Source organism: Narcine bancroftii, chromosome 11 (genome assembly GCF_036971445.1).
Source record: "Narcine bancroftii isolate sNarBan1 chromosome 11, sNarBan1.hap1, whole genome shotgun sequence".
In the NCBI taxonomy this organism is placed as follows: domain Eukaryota; kingdom Metazoa; phylum Chordata; class Chondrichthyes; order Torpediniformes; family Narcinidae; genus Narcine; species Narcine bancroftii.
Genome location: NC_091479.1, coordinates 100,761,252 through 100,776,993, shown reverse-complemented (window position 1 = coordinate 100,776,993; position 15,742 = coordinate 100,761,252). Strand labels below are relative to the sequence as shown.

At 40.6% G+C, this 15,742-nt stretch overlaps 1 protein-coding gene across 10 annotated transcripts in view; it reads left to right on the top strand.

Moving 5' to 3' along the window:
• LOC138746223 (plasma membrane calcium-transporting ATPase 1-like) overlaps positions 1-15,742 on the top strand; it is a 90,173-nt gene that overhangs the window by 11,946 nt on the left and 62,485 nt on the right. The window contains exon 3 of one of the 10 annotated variants that reach the window (XM_069904278.1): positions 15,579-15,620. The exons of the other annotated variants lie outside the window; for them this stretch is intronic. The gene's annotated coding sequence lies outside the window, so the exon portion shown is untranslated. The remainder of the gene's footprint in view (positions 1-15,578; positions 15,621-15,742) is intronic. 10 annotated transcript variants of the gene reach the window in all.

Here is a 15,742-nt window from a genome sequence, read left to right as displayed (position 1 = left end):
CTGTTACCTTCCTTGTCAATTTTACAGGAGGTTCTCTGAGATGCTCAAAGTAAGGTCATTGACCTGAAAAATTGACATTTGTCCCCAGACCCTACTGAATCTGGTGACTATATCCAGCACTTTTGTTTTAAATTGGTCAGATTTATAGAGCACAGAAAAAGGAACATTGGCCCACTGAATCCACACCAACTATCACCTACTGGCAGTTTGCAATGACCAATTAACCTCTCATTTTTGGGATGTGAGAGGAAATGAGTATCTTGAGGGGGAAAGTGCACAGTCCTGGGGAGAATGTGCAAACTCCCATGCAGGAAGTGTCTGAGGTTGGGGTTGAACTAACTGTAAGCCGGTATGGTTAGTGCATTGCTATTACAGAACCAGCGACCCAGGTTTGGATCCAGTGCAGCCCGTAAGGAGTTTGTACGTTCTCCCCGTGTCTGCATGCGTTTCCTCCAGGTGCTCTGGTTTTCTCCCACCCTTTGGAATATACAGGGATGGTAGGTCAATTGGCATATTTTAGTGGCACAGCCTCATGGGTCAGAAGGGCCTGTTACCACGCTACATTTTTTTAAAATACTAGCTGTGCAGCCTTTGGACCATATTCAGGATTCAATCCTTGCATTATTTGTACATTAAATTTGCTGTTTGTCTTCTACAAGAAATTTTTATGGGATTCAAAGTAATCAAAATTTCTTGGACTAAAATGTTTGAGAAACCTGTCGAACTGAATCATCCTAATGTGGTGTGTGAACTTGCTTTCAAGAAATGTCGAATATGGAGTCACAGGATGGGACTTGCAGATTGAGTTCTTAGTGTTATTTTAACACCAAATGGAAAAAAAATCCTGTGACTATTTTTCTGCCTGGTCCAGAATTTGAAATTAGAATTTTGGCATTAAGTCAAACTGCTTGTAGAATGTACAGTTGATAGGATAGTTTTGTTCAATCTATGGGATGCTGGATGCAAAAACTAGGGTAACAGGTATCTGATGGGTTGGGCTCTACTCAGAGAACTAGAGCAGTGTACGAATGTTAAATTATAAAACTTCTCTTTCCACTATCATTTTAAGTTGAGGAACATTTATAAATGTCAATCAGTCACGGTCAAAAGTGTGTTTTGCACAGAAATTCTGCAATATTTCCATAAGGAAGATCTGGCAATCAGCTGCCTTTGGTTGTTTACACTAAAATGAACAAAGCTGACATTTTTATAGGTCAATGTCTTTTTACGCAGCAAGTTGGCATTCCAGAATCAAAAGTGGTGCGACATGTAACTCAACAGTGTCATGTTCTAGTGTTAATTATTACATACTGATGGCATGTTAGACCCACTTTTTATATCCCAAAAATAGCTTTTAAAAAAAATCCCCTGGTCTTGTTTGAATTGGGGTGATAATGGCGAGAAATGCCAACAGTAATGATGTCAGTCCCTGCACTGGTCATTGTTATGTTGAGAAATTGTCAGGTTCATGAGACATTAGTCTGGATACGAGGGTTTGCAATCAAACATTACTTTTATTAACACAACTATTAATAGAAGAGCATGGGAAAATCATAGGAATAAAACACAAGCACACAATTTATAAGAGCATGGGAAAATAAGCACACAATTTAATAAAACAGATGCACACACTATATAAAAGAGCATTCTACAAGTATTGATCTATAGCAGTAGATTAGAAACCTACCTGCTCACCTCCAGGAAGATCGACAGGTCAAGCTACATGACCACGGGCTGCTGCAGGGACTAGGCCTAAAAGCTTCGGATCACAGAGGAGAAGAAAGTGGTGCATGAGGTGGAGGAAGCATGGTAAGCTAGCAGGGGTTCATGCGAGGCTGAAGGCAACCCCTGCTACCTGTTTGTCCTGTCCATCCTGCTCGCCAAGGTCTGTTCCCTGGTGAACAAAATGGATAATATCCGACTCCAGAAATCTGCACAACATGAGTGTAGGGACTGCTGTGCTTTGATCTTCACTGAAAGATGGCTCAGCAGCAGGGACCTGGACGCTGCCATTGAGCTGGACTGGCTTACTTTATTCGAGGCTGACGGAGATGGTCTTTGCATTTACATCAACACGGAATGGTGTAAGGAGTCTGCATGAGTCTCCAGTCACTGCTCAGTGCTGGTGGAATTTGTGCGGGAATTCACCACGGTCCTCATAGTTGGAGAGTACATCTACCCCCTCTCCCATCTCCCCCCCCCCCCCCCCCGACAACTTCCCCAGGAATTGTGTGGGACAGTAAATGAACTGCAGACCGCACAGCCTGACGGACTGATTATCATCACTGGGGTTTCCAATTGGGCGAACCTCAAGTCAGGGCTACCTAAATTCCATCAGTATGTGGACTTGGCTATGGGAGGGGTGAGCATGTTTGACCTTGTGTATATGAACATTTCTGACGTGTCTCAGCAAGGATACATGTGGAAGGACATCCAAGATATCACCCACCATGAGACAACACCATCTGCCTGTGTTGGTGATCCCTCCCTCTCAGATGCACTGAATAACTTCTATGCACGCTTTGAGGTGAAAAATGATGTGGTGGTGAAGAAGACTACCTCCCCTCCAAATGATCAGGTGCTGTGTCTTGCAGTGCCGATGTGAAGAGAGAGTTGGGTATGGTCAACCCATGGAAAGCTGCTGGACTGGATAGAGTGCTCAGGATGTGTAGCTCAGCTAGCAGATGTTCTCACCGAGAAGCACTACAGTCCCAATGTGCTTCAAAGCCACCACCATTGTCTCTGTGCTGAAAAAGTCACCTGTGTCCCGCTTCAATGACTTCTGCCCTGTCATACTCTCATCCATTATCATGATGTGCTTCGAGAGGTTCGAGAGGCAGCAAGAGCTTGATGTGCTCCATCACTGGACCCCCTGCAGTTTGCGTACAGATCCAACCCCTCTATGGACAATGCCATCACCACTGTCGTCCGTCTAGCCCTCATCCACCTGGAAAATAAAGACTCGAATGTTCAAGTGCTGCTTATTGACTTCACTTTGGCATTCAACACAATCCTACATTAGTACCTAATCAGGAAGTTGAACCTGCTGGGTCTAAACACCTCCCTCTACAATTAGATTCTTGACTTCGTGTTGGGGAGGCCAAGCAGTCCGGATTGGTAACAGCACTTCCAAGACCATCACACTGAGCACGGGGCCCCCCCAGGGGCTGTGTGCTTAGTCCACATCGCTCACTCATGACTGTGCAGCTTGAACCTCACTGACAACATGACCATGGTTGGCCTTATTAGTAAGAATGAGAAATCAGCATATAGAGATGTGATCCAGCTGCTAACAGACTGATGCAGAGTCAACAATCTGTATCTGAATATTAATAAAATGAAAGAGATGGTTGTCGACTTTAGGAAGGCCTGGGGACCACACTCTGTTGATGTCATCAAGAGTATTAAATTTCTTGGAGTGCACTTGGTGTAGAATCTCACCTAATCCTTTAACACCAGCTCCATAGCCAAGAAAGCCCAGCAGCGCCTCTACTTCCTGCAAAGGTTAAGGAAAGTTCATCTCCCACCCTTCGTCCTCACTACATTCTACAGAGGATTTATTGAGAACATCCTGTGCTTCTGCATCAAAACCCTGCAGAGGATAATGAAGTCAGTGGAAAATACCATTGGGGAACCTCTTCCTACCATGAAGGACATCTACAATGCTCAATGCAGGAGAAAGGCAATAAATTTTGCGAAGGATTCCATACACTCATGTAAATTGTTCTACCATCTGGTAGGAGGTACTGTAGCATTCAGGCCTTTGCGTCCAGATTGGGCAACAGTTTTTCTCCAAAATCATCAGGCTCCTGAATTCCCAGAATGTATGTGGATAGTGTGCTGTGGACTTTTACTGTATACGTCTTAATATTTTAATGTGTTTAACTTCTAACTTATTTATGTAAATATGCTCCATGGTCCTGGAGAAACGCTTTCTCATCTTTACCGTGCGAGCATGGCTGAACAATAAATAAAGGTGATGACTTGGATTTCAAACTTTTTCTTTCCACTTGCATGTCACCTTAAGTAATCCCTTACTAATCACTGCAATCTATTGTTGGGGGCTGGTGGCGGGCTGTCGGTGGGAGTGAGGTGGTGGGCTTCAGACTGTTCAGACTGAGAACAAACCCACAGAACAGCTTGCTCACAGCATAAGGTGTCTAGAAACACCTGGGGACAGCTGAGAGCGAGGCAGTGGGATCAATGTAGGGGATGGTCTTTTATCAATGGCAAAAAAATTGGTAAAATTGTTAAAATGGAGGTAGAATGTGTTTGATTTCATCTTCCTGGAATGGACATTATGCTCTCAGGGAGCAGGTTACTTTAGCTTGTTTTGCCTAAATGAAGTTAATCAGTGAGTAATTCTTTAGGGGTGAACATTCAAACTTGAATAGTTGCAACTTGACTCTGAGCACCAAAAAGAATTGTATTGCCAATTGAAAGGGTTTGAGATAAATCAGACTGAACATAAAATTAGTTTATTTGCTGATGACATATTAGTTTATTTAACTCAACTGCAATTATCATTGCCAAGACTTTATAGTCAGTTGTTAGAATATGGGAAAATCTCAGGGTATAAAAATAAATTGGGATAAAAATGAAGTAATGGAATAGGTAAAAGAAGGTTACTCACAATGTTGACAAAAAGTTCAATTTAAATGGACAGATAAGGTTAAGCTATACATATTGATAATAATTTGAAAAATTTATATAAATTAAACTATATTCCAATATTTTAAAAAATAGATGAAGATTTAAAGAGATGGGTAAACTTACCTATTATGTTAATTGTATTATAACATCGAAGTACTCGAGATGGCAGAGGCCGACAGCATCGAATCCACGCTGCTGAAGATCCAACTGCACTGGGTAGGTCACGTCTCCAGAATGGAGGACCATCGCCTTCCCAAGATCGTGTTCTATGGCAAGCTCTCCACTGGCCACCGTGACAGAGGTGCACCAAAGAAGAGGTACAAGGACTGCCTAAAGAAATCTCTTGGTGCCTGCCACATTGACCACCGCCAGTGGGCTGATATCGCCTCAAACCGTGCATCTTGGCGCCTCACCGTTCGGCGGGCAGCAACCTCCTTTGAAGAAGACCGCAGAGCCCACCTCACTGACAAAAAGACACCCAACCCCAACCAACCAATTTTCCCTTGCAACCGTGTCTGCCTGTCCCGCATCGGACTTGTCAGCCACAAATGAGCCTGCAGCTGACGTGGACATTACCCCTCCATAAATCTTTGTCCGCGAAGCCAAGCCAAAGAATTAAAATGAATATTTTTCCAGGAATTCAATATTTATTTCAAACTTTATCCATATCTCAAATTTTTTCAAGATTTAAATGAACAAATTAGGAACAAAAGGAATGTATAAATTAACCAGTTCTAGAAAAAAAATTAATCAGCTTGAAATGTTGAGCTTCTTTCATGGGTGCTGCTTGACCTACTTGGTATTTCCACACTTTGTGTTCAAAAGATTTGAATAGGAAGTGACCAAGGTAGATTGAGGGGGGGGGGGGGGGAATAGAGTGGCAGATAAGAAATGCCAAGCGTGGAATAATTCATACTTTGTAGTATGTGCTTTATATTTATATACAGCTTGAGATGACATTTTTCCATCAGCATGATTAAACCTGTAAAAATAGTTTCTATACATCAGAATAGAGGAAGAAGGTGAAGGGTTTCCAAAAAGCTGATACTGAAGAAATTGTGATGTGATTCAAGACAGTATTTTGGATCTTTGTAGAGACAAAGTACACCAGAAGTTGGTTTGTTGGTGGTGTGGAGAACTTAAATGTTAGTAATAATTAATGACTATAGAAATCAACAAAGAACTAACAACTCCCCAAGAGCATGCTGACCTGTGACCTAGATTTCTAAAAGTCCACTGCGTAGATGCCAAATGTGTTTGTGTCATCTTTCGGAGTTCCCTTGATTCAGGAGCTGAAACCAATGAATTGGAGAATATAGTGTTGTTTGAAGGTATCGTGGGGGGGGGGGGGGGGGGAGGGAGGGAGAGGTAGGGGGAGGAGAAGTAGGGTGGCCGGGAGAAGAGAATGGGATTCCAGTGTAGTGTTTGGAAAAAACCTATCCACTGATTTGATATGTCTTATTATCATGTTCTTGATAATAGATTCCAGCACATATGCCTACTGTGGTTTTATGTAGGTTAAATAGATCTACAATCATTGCAGTAAATTGGCAGCCCTGAGAAAAAAAGTACACTTGGTGATTTTAAAAAGCAGATATCCAAAAGTCCCTGAATTTACTGAACCTCGACATGCTCCAGGGATAGAGAATTATGAAGGTTTTGCCCTCTGGGTGAAGAAATTTCTTCCCTATCCAGAATAATCCCTTATTTTGATATGGACTTGTGTTTCTAGACTCAAGGGATGCATCCTGCATTTAGCCTGCAAGAATTCTTTCAATGTGACCAAAATTTATTCAAGGAAGTGCCATCTCCATCTGTGTAACCTCCACTTTTATGAATTGCCATCCAAGGGATTAATCTGGTAAATCTTCAGTGCTTGCTCCCTCAATTACAGGTTTATCTTGCACTATGTTCTAAATGGGACTTCATAAAACTGGACAATTGTTTTAAAAAGGTTTCAGATTTCTTGTCAGAGTACATACATGACATCACATACAACCCTGAGATCTTTTTTCCTGTGGGTGAGACAGAATTACCACTTAGTGGCAATGCAAAAAAATTACTCTGTACACATAAACAAATAAACAGATAACTAATGTAAACAAAATGTGCGATCCAGAGAGAATTAAATCAATAAAATGCAGAAGTAAGAATCCTTAAATGAGTCCCTGATTGAGTTTGTTGTTGTGTCTGATGGTGGAGGGGGAGCAGCTGTTCCAGAACCTGGGGGTGCAAGTCTGTGGCACCTAGACCTCTTCCCTGATGGCAGCAGAGAGAACAGAGCTTGTGCTGGGTGCTGTGGCTCCTTGACGATTGCTATTGTTTTTCTGAAGAAAAATTGAGGATTATAATAAACAACTTCAAGCTGAAAATGGAGATAATTTCAGATTTGGTGAAGAAGTTGGAGAAACATAAACATGCTAAAATCAATAAAAGTATTGTTAAATTGCATAATGATACTGGCACATTGTGTTAGTGCTAATGAGCTAAAATGTTTTTCCACTGATTTTCATTTGTACTCAGCATCTGATGCCTCTCATATCGCTGTCCAACAATAGTCAGCCAGCATTAATGGATTCCAGTTGCCCTGATACCACCTTGCCATGTCGCAGTGTCCTAATGAAACCTTTCACCATGTTCGTCACTGCTCCAAGATCAGCAAGGAAGACGTCCAAGTGCGAAGGCAGAAAATGAATTTTCAATGACGTGTTGCATTTCATGGTTTTGTCTTCTTGAAGTAGACTTAAAATATGACATGAATCACAAAAATAGGTTATTTCTTGGGGGGGGGGGAGGGTGTGGAAGTTTAGTGATAGAAAAATTTTACGGTGATTTTTGTAATCAGCAGCCCAAAATCTGTAAAATACACCCAAAAAATGTTCAGAAAGCAAATTCTTCATAGTCCAGTATAATTATCATTTCCTATAATTATCATTCTGGTCTCTAAGTGCTAGCTGAATTTTCACTTTATTTATAAGGGGACCCAGATCTTTCTGAGCAACACCATCGTTCAAGCATATAAATTAGCATCAATTTTCCCCCATCTCCCCCCCCACCCACCAAGAAAAATTTGTCAAATGGTGACCAGCCCATGCTCAAACATTTGGGGGATATTTAGGACCAAAGTTTCTCTCCAACACATTATATTCCATGAGACATCCTTGCCTACAAGATTTTTGGAATTCTTAGCAGATGAATATGCAGTGGATGCTTGCTTGGGCTCAAGGCGTTGCTTGAAATGGGGCCACCCACCCATTTGTTTGTGTTCACTTGACCAGATGCCCAATTTCCATTGGTTAGTCCTTGAGGTTACATCCTCAAAAACTAGTTTGTCAGACAGTATTTCTCTTTCATAACACCTCCCTGAAATCCCTTGCATTATTCCTACAACCACAATGTAACCCAGCCTTGTTTGAGGCAAACTTGGATTATTGTCACACTTGATTCTGTTATTCAAATCATTGAGGTAAATTAGGTAGGAATCCAGCAAACACACACTTTTTTCTAGCCACTCATTCCTACTGTTTTTGTTCAAGATTCCTTTATTGTCATGTAATAGTACAGAACATATAATTTTACACCAAATTGTTTGACAGTTCTCGCTCTGCATTCAGAGACATTTTTTTCAGTTAGAATTATGTTTCAATGGATTAAGTTCCCAAGACTCCAATATTTCCTCCCAGTTTAACACTCAACCTGGGAATCTAGTGACTCTCCATCTGCAGCTAAGGAAAGTGAAAATGCTCTCATCCAGGTTCTGCCTCAAAAATTATATAATTTAAACGAAATTCCTTCCTCTTGTACTCCACCAATATCAACCATTTGAACAGCTTGCTGTGCTTAATATTAGCTACATAGGTTAACTGAAAGATACTCATCATTTTAAAAATATTTTATTCTTTTAAAAAGATGTGGTTTCAATAAAGGAATAAGCAGTCGCAGTCCAAGTTAAGATGCTGCACCACAAAGTGCCTAAATTGACAAATGGCAAGCACGTGGTTTGACAAACAGCAAGTGGCTTGAGGCATTAATGTGGGAGAAAGGAGTTTCAGTTTGCAATGCGCTGACGCAAAGGAGGAGCTGCTTCATTAGAATGGAGTTTACTTTAATCATTTTTGAGAACTAGTATTTTTTTTAAATTGAAGAAACTGAAAGGAATAATCCCTAAAACAGGATAGCTATGGAAAACCTGGTTGCACTGGTTACAATCTTACAAAATTCAGGAATATAGAATGGTTCACACAATTTGGAAGACGGCAAATTTAAGGATAGAGAGAAAATGGCAATTTATAGACTAATGAGCCTGACAAGTAGAGAAAGTGACGGAATCTTGTAATAAATGGTTTTTTTAAAAAAATGCAGTAGGACTGGACAGAGTCAGCATCAATTTATGAAGGGGAAATCATGGCTGATAAACCTGTTAGCTTATTTGAGGATATAGCAAGCTGAAAAGATGAGGGCTCTCCAATGGAAGCAGTGTATCTGGTCTCTAAAATGGCCTTTGATAAGGTACCATGTAAAAGAATATTAAATAATTCTAGAGCTAATGTTATGGAGGAGTGGGAAGTAATTAATTGGTGTGGTTGAAGAATTGGTTATGACCGTTCTTAACAATTATATCTTGGGCGCAGACCTTGTGGTGCCTGTGTTTGGCTGCTGCCACAAGGGGTTGTAGACTCTAGGGAGCAGCTCAGGGCACCAGAAATGGGTAGGACCACCCTCCCTCGAGTTGAGAAGGAGAGACAACCCTACAGGGAGGGTGACCATGGCAGTGAACCAGCAAAGGCTCAGAGGCTGTGGAATTCCCAGGCTGTGGGCATCTTGCAATCTGGGGACATGCGTGGGCTGTGGGCTTCTGGAGACTGTTTCATGAGAACTAGGTATCAGAGCCAGGATTTGAGAGAGTGCTGAAGGCAAGAAGGGCTCCTAAAGTTCTGATCATGCCAGAGATTTGGACCTGGAGCTTGGGTCACAGTTAATCGAACTAGAGTCTGTGTGGCTGGAGAGTCTGCAGGAGCACTGGATGTAAATTCATGGACACTCAGTGAATCTGAAAGACTCTCTTTTGGTTCTCTTTCTCTCTTACAGTAAGGGGCACCAGGCGACACTAATGGCAGAGCAGAGAACTGTTGGCCAGTTTTGGGAAAAATTTAGTAAGATGAAGAGAACTAAACTATAAATCTTGGTGGTTCCTTTGCCCCCAGAGATCATGTGGATATCTTTTTGATCGCCAGATCTTTGAAGCCTAATTGGTGAGCACATGGGAAAATGGATGAACAGTCGAGTTCAACTGTTAATACACATGTAAGCCCTGGATACGTAATGTCAAATCAGTTGAAGGATTCCTGTGTTGCTAGAATTCTCCTAATTTTATTTCAGTGAGAGATGGGATCAGATACTTTATTCATTTTGTTGAGAATTCTTGGTCTGGGGATTAGGAGAGAAAGGTTGCAGTATCCCTATTTACTTTTTGCACTTTAGTGTGCTTATTACCTTTAAAACTTTATTTACAAGACACTGAGCAAACAAAAAATATCAGGAATAGGCTACTCGGCACTTCAAGCCCAATTGATAAGGTGAATCAGAATTTATTGTTGTGAACATGTCACGAAATTTATTGTTTCAAAGCCATATTACAGGTGCAAAAATTGCTATAAATCACATTTTTAAAAATAAATAAGTTAATGCAAGAAAAAAGGAAAAATTGAAGTAGTGTCTCCATTCAGAAATCTGGTGGGAGGGGGATGAAGCTGTTTTTGTGCAGTTGGGTGTTTTTCTTCAGGCTCCTGCACTACCTCCCTGATGGTAGCAGTGTGAAGAGGGCATGGCTTAAGTGGTGAGGGTCCTTGATGATGGAGGCTGTATTCTTAGATGCCTCTTATAGATGCCCTTCATGAAGTGGGGCCTTGTCTGTATGAAGGCGCTGACCAAGTTCATAACTCTCTGTCGCCTTTTCCTGTCCTGTGCATTGACATCTCCATACCAGACAGTGATGCAACCAGTCAGAATGGTAGAAATTTGCAAGTCTTTGGTGATGTACCAAATCTTCTCAGTAGCCCCATGGATGATCTACCCCAAGCCTCATCTCTTCAATGCTAGATGTCCATAGACTTCAATTTCTTGATTAAAAAAAATATCAATAAGAAAAATATCTATTTTATATCTGGTTATATCTGGTTTTCACAATCCTCTGTAGTGTGGACTTCCAGAGAATCACCATAAAGAACTGAAATTCAAGCTTCGATAAGAATTGTGGCATCACACCAACATTGCTTCCTATCTAAAGGCATATTACCTAACAGACCCCTTTATTAGGTTTGTGTTTAAATGCAAGGAATGTAGTCACAAATTCATCTTTTTAAAAACAAGTAGTTTTGAGTAGAATTGGAAATGCTTTCTGCAGTTTATTGGAGCATGGAAAATGTTGCCATAAGCTGCATTTTGATCTCAAAGGAAAATTGGGAAAAATTGTGTGGTGTGGTTCTACAGTGAGCTTGGAAATGGGATTCCAATTGCTACTGCAATGATTTGCCTTGTATAGGTCAGTTTTCTAGTGCATGCCTCTGATCATTTCTTTGGTGATGGAGCAACAAATGCCAATTGGTTTAATCTAAAGCCTTAGGTTAAAACCTACAAAGGGGTGATGTGGTAATGATCTCTTCCAACCACAGATGTTGGGCTAATCAGCCTGCTTTTTGCCTCTTTGTTTGAATAGTGGTGTCAAATTAATAGTTTTTGTTCTAATTTCTTAGCTCTTCTCCAGAATATGAAGATTTTTGGAAGATTATAACTAATGCATCCATTATGGCAGTAGCTTATGTCAAGAATTCTAAAATGCAAGGGTTAGGGGATCATTAGTTTGCCTAATAATATTTCTCTTGGCTGGCATTTAATTCTTCTTTGCAGTAATCATCTATAAAATGTTTGTAGCATTTTCTACTGTAAAGACTGCAAAATGCCTTTAACTCCATAATTTTTTTGTTCCCCATAACTATTTCACCAACCTTGTTGTCTTGATGCAATGTTCAAATGGACCTTTTATGTACTTATTCAAAATTCTCCCTTTTTCAATGCTAGTTGGCCCTCCTATCTAGTTTTCAAATTTACTCCTGTTTTCTCTTTAAATTTGACTCTCTCCTTAAGTTCTTTGGTTAGCCCCGATTGGTTCATTCTTTACTCCTTGTGAGTTACCTTTGAGTGAAATGACCATCTGGTGTAGCTTGCCAACTGTATTTCCTGCTAACCCTTCTATTATAGTTCATTTAATTTTATGTTTAAATACAGTTCTTTGTGTACCAAATTTTCCTTTTAGTAAAATATATCATTCCATCATATATGATCATTAAAGATCTTTTACAGAGGTCATCTTTTAAACCAGACGTTGCCAATTTCCAGACGCAAGGTGGCTTCTTCACTGTTCAACTCTTAACGCTTTGCTTTGGGGAATTATCCAGAATGTACTCTGAATTTGAGTGGCACAGTTAGCAAAGCAGTTAATGCGATGCTGTTACACCGCCAGCAACCTGCGTTCAAATCTGGTGCTTTCTGTAAGGAGTTTATTCATTCTCCCCATGACTGTATGGGGTTTTCCTGGGTACTTCGCTTTCTTCCCACCCCCCTAAAGCATACATGGTTATTTGGGCAGCACTAAATTTTGTTTTTCCATGCTGTAAATAAAATTTAAAATAAAAATAGATCCTGTGGCTACAGTTTCTAACTAGGTTTATCCAAGATTGAAAGTCTGCAATAATTATTGCACTGATTTTGTACACATATAATCTGCTTTATTTGTTGATTTATACATTTTCCTTGGCTAATTTTGCTGTGTTTGTCTGTGTTTCCTTTTTCCAGCATCAACAACCTCTTGTGCTTTTGTTCTCTGGTAGTTTTTAACCTCATCCTAAATGGACTAAAAATCTCTGAGCCCTGATTGCCATGTGGTAGTTTCATCTCTTATAAGCATTATTACCCCACTTTTTCTTCTTGCCTATCGTTGCTAAAATACAATTATCTTTGAATATTAAATTCCAGCCTTTATTCCTTGACAGCTATGTCTCCATCATGGTTATCAGATCCCACCCATTCACCCATTATTTGTTTATCTGTTATTTCAAAACCTTTAATCTTTCCTTTTTTGCCATTTTTCCTCAACCTGTTGAACCTTGACCTTCGGATGCCAATAAAGTGGTTTCTTTTCCATGTGTGCAATTCCAATTCAAGAAGTCTTGTTTGTTCTGGTAGAAAAACTAAGTCTCTTCAAAGATGGACATTAAAGTGCTCTGAAGACCAGTTTTGGAATTGCTTAACCCAGGCTATTTTGTCATTCAACTGCGTACCCCAAGCCTCACCCAAACACAAAGTCGATAATTAAGTAGCCACAATGTATATTATACCTGCTGTGAAGCAGGCTTTGTGTGGTTGAGTCTGTTGTATGAAATAATTTACTGTAAGCACATGTTGCATACAAGTTTTTTAATTAAATGTGGGATTCATTGCTTGCTCTGTTCTATTTTTAACATATGTCTGGTGTCATTTAATGTTGCTGTGCATTTTCAAGCAGTAATTCTACAGGGAACTGAATGAAGACAGCAGCTTCTGTGGGGCACTTTTGGGTCTAGACCTCTGCGTGTGGTACTGGAAAGAGCTAGAAAAAAGTGCCAGCAAGAAGTGTAGAAAGTTGAGGAAGGAAAGATATCTATCTACATTTAAGAAACAAATATGCTAAAATTGTGAGTTATATTTTTGTGGATTTCGATTGATGGTTTCCATTGGCCTATTAAAACATTTAAAACTTGCAGAAGAATTGGACAGATCAAAGTACGTGTGGCCAGAATTAGTACTTGTGAGTCTAAAAGTAAGAAATTTAAGATTTTTTTCTAAAATGGTTCAATTTCATAATTGAGTTTGTTTCTGTCATGCACTGTAAATGAAAAATCAATAGTTCAAAATAAAAGAAATTTGTTTCTTTAAAACTGGTTTGAAGTTTGAGGAGAGAGGAAAGTAGACACATGAAAAACTGCAGATGCTGGAATCTGGAGCAACAAACAACTGCTGGAGAAACCTAGTAGGTTGAGCAGCATCAGTGAGAGGAAAAAGGATTGTTGCCATTTCAGGCCTGAACCTTACGCCCAGACAGTTGCAAAGAGGAGATGGCTGGTATAATGGCTATTACCAGGTATCACTCCACTTCAGAAGAAAAATACAAAAGCCTAGACCCCATGGTTGAAGTAAAAACACAATTCTGGAGAAACTCAGCAGGTCAAGCAGTGTCTTTTATGTAGTAAAGATGATACATAGCCAATGTTTTGGGCTGGAGCTCTCCACAAGATATGGGAAAATCTTGGCATGCGTCTGAATAAAAGGGTAAGGGGGAGGAGCATAGAAGTAGATAGGAGGTCATAGAGTTGGGAGGGCACAGCAGGAAGCAAGGGGAGGAGGGATGGCTAGGTGAATAGAGAGGGAAGGAGGTGGAGAGCTGAGGAAAGAAGACCGGGGAATGGAAGGGATGGGGGTGAAGGGAGAGCAGGTTAGCAGAAAATGGAGAAGTCTGTGTTAATGCCATCCAACTGGAGAGTGACCAGATGAAAAATCAGATGTTGTTCCTCCAATTTAAGGGTGGTCTTGGTGGGATAGTACATCAGGCAATGGATAGACATGTGAGTATGGGAGCAGGACGTAAACTGAAATGGTTAGCCACTGGAAGGTCCCTGTCACTGGGGCAGACAGAGCGAAGGTGCTCAGCGATGTGATCTCCCAGTCTCTCTGATGTAGAGAAGGCCCTGATCCTTGCAGCCACAGGGATACTGACTCCCTCGTGTACTCGTCCCCCTCTACCAATCACCCACCCCTGCACCTTCCCCTGCAGCTGCAGGAGGTGCCACATTTGTGCTCACACCTCCTGCCTCATCACAGTTTGGGGCTCCAAATTGGCCTTTCAAGTGAAGCAACACTTGTGTATCTGAGGATTGATTTACTGCATCCAGTGCTCCTTTTATAGCCTTCTCTACATCAGAGGGACAGGGATCTGCCTGTGGCCAACCATTTCAGTTCTGCGTCCCACTCTCATGTCTATCCATGGCCCTCTAAGACCACCCGTAAATTGTAGAAACGCACCTGATTTTCTGTCTGGGCATTCTCCAGCCAGATGTCATTGACATCGATTTTCCAATTTCTGCTATTTCTCCATTCTCCCTCCCTTCCCTGTCTTCCCTCAGCTTCCCTCTTTTTACCTCGCCATCCCTCCTCCCCTTCCTGCTGTGCCTTCCTTCACCTATCACCTCCTGCCTTTGCTACCACGCTCCTTCCCCCTTTTTGTTCAGGCTCCTGCCAACATTCTTTCATACCTTGATGAAGGACTCCAGCCCGAAACACCTGTTATATATATTTATCACCACTTTGCCGTCAATCTTGATGAAGGGCTCTGTCACGAAACATCGACAATCCTTTGTCCCTCTGCATTTCATCAGGTTGTTTGTATTTGTTTTCATTGGTTTTGATATTTGTCCTCATTTAATCAAATTTTAGTCGAAGAGTATTGATGTTAAGTTAATCATTTTTTTTTCAATTTGGGGACCAGTTAAGATGAAATGCAGAGGACTAGACCATTTTCTCAGCAAGTTTCTGGCACAAGGACCAACTTGTCTCTGTGCTATCAAACATTTGAATTTGCACTTTTAGTATCTGAATAGTCTGTAAATTGTGTGGTTGGTGCAATCTAATATCTGGTCTCGTATTACAGTCAAACTGCAGCATCAAAGTTTGAACAACTTGAAGTCTCAATTATTTAAGATTTGCAATTCTACCTGACAAGCAGTTCAGATTTTAATGCATTGAATATAAATTTGATTTAAAATCTTTCATGCAGGCAATGTAAGCAGTAAAAGTTGAGAGAATTTACTATCAGTTAATATTTTGCTTGATTCCAGAATGGTTGACATACTAGAGAATACTCTGTGGATCTAAATATGGTAATGTTTATTTTGACATGTTAGATATTAAGATAGATTAATAAGATATTAAGATAGATTAATAGTTCTGCCAATGCTGGACCCTTTCCACTTGCTCTCTCTTAGTGACTCTTCTTAATTTG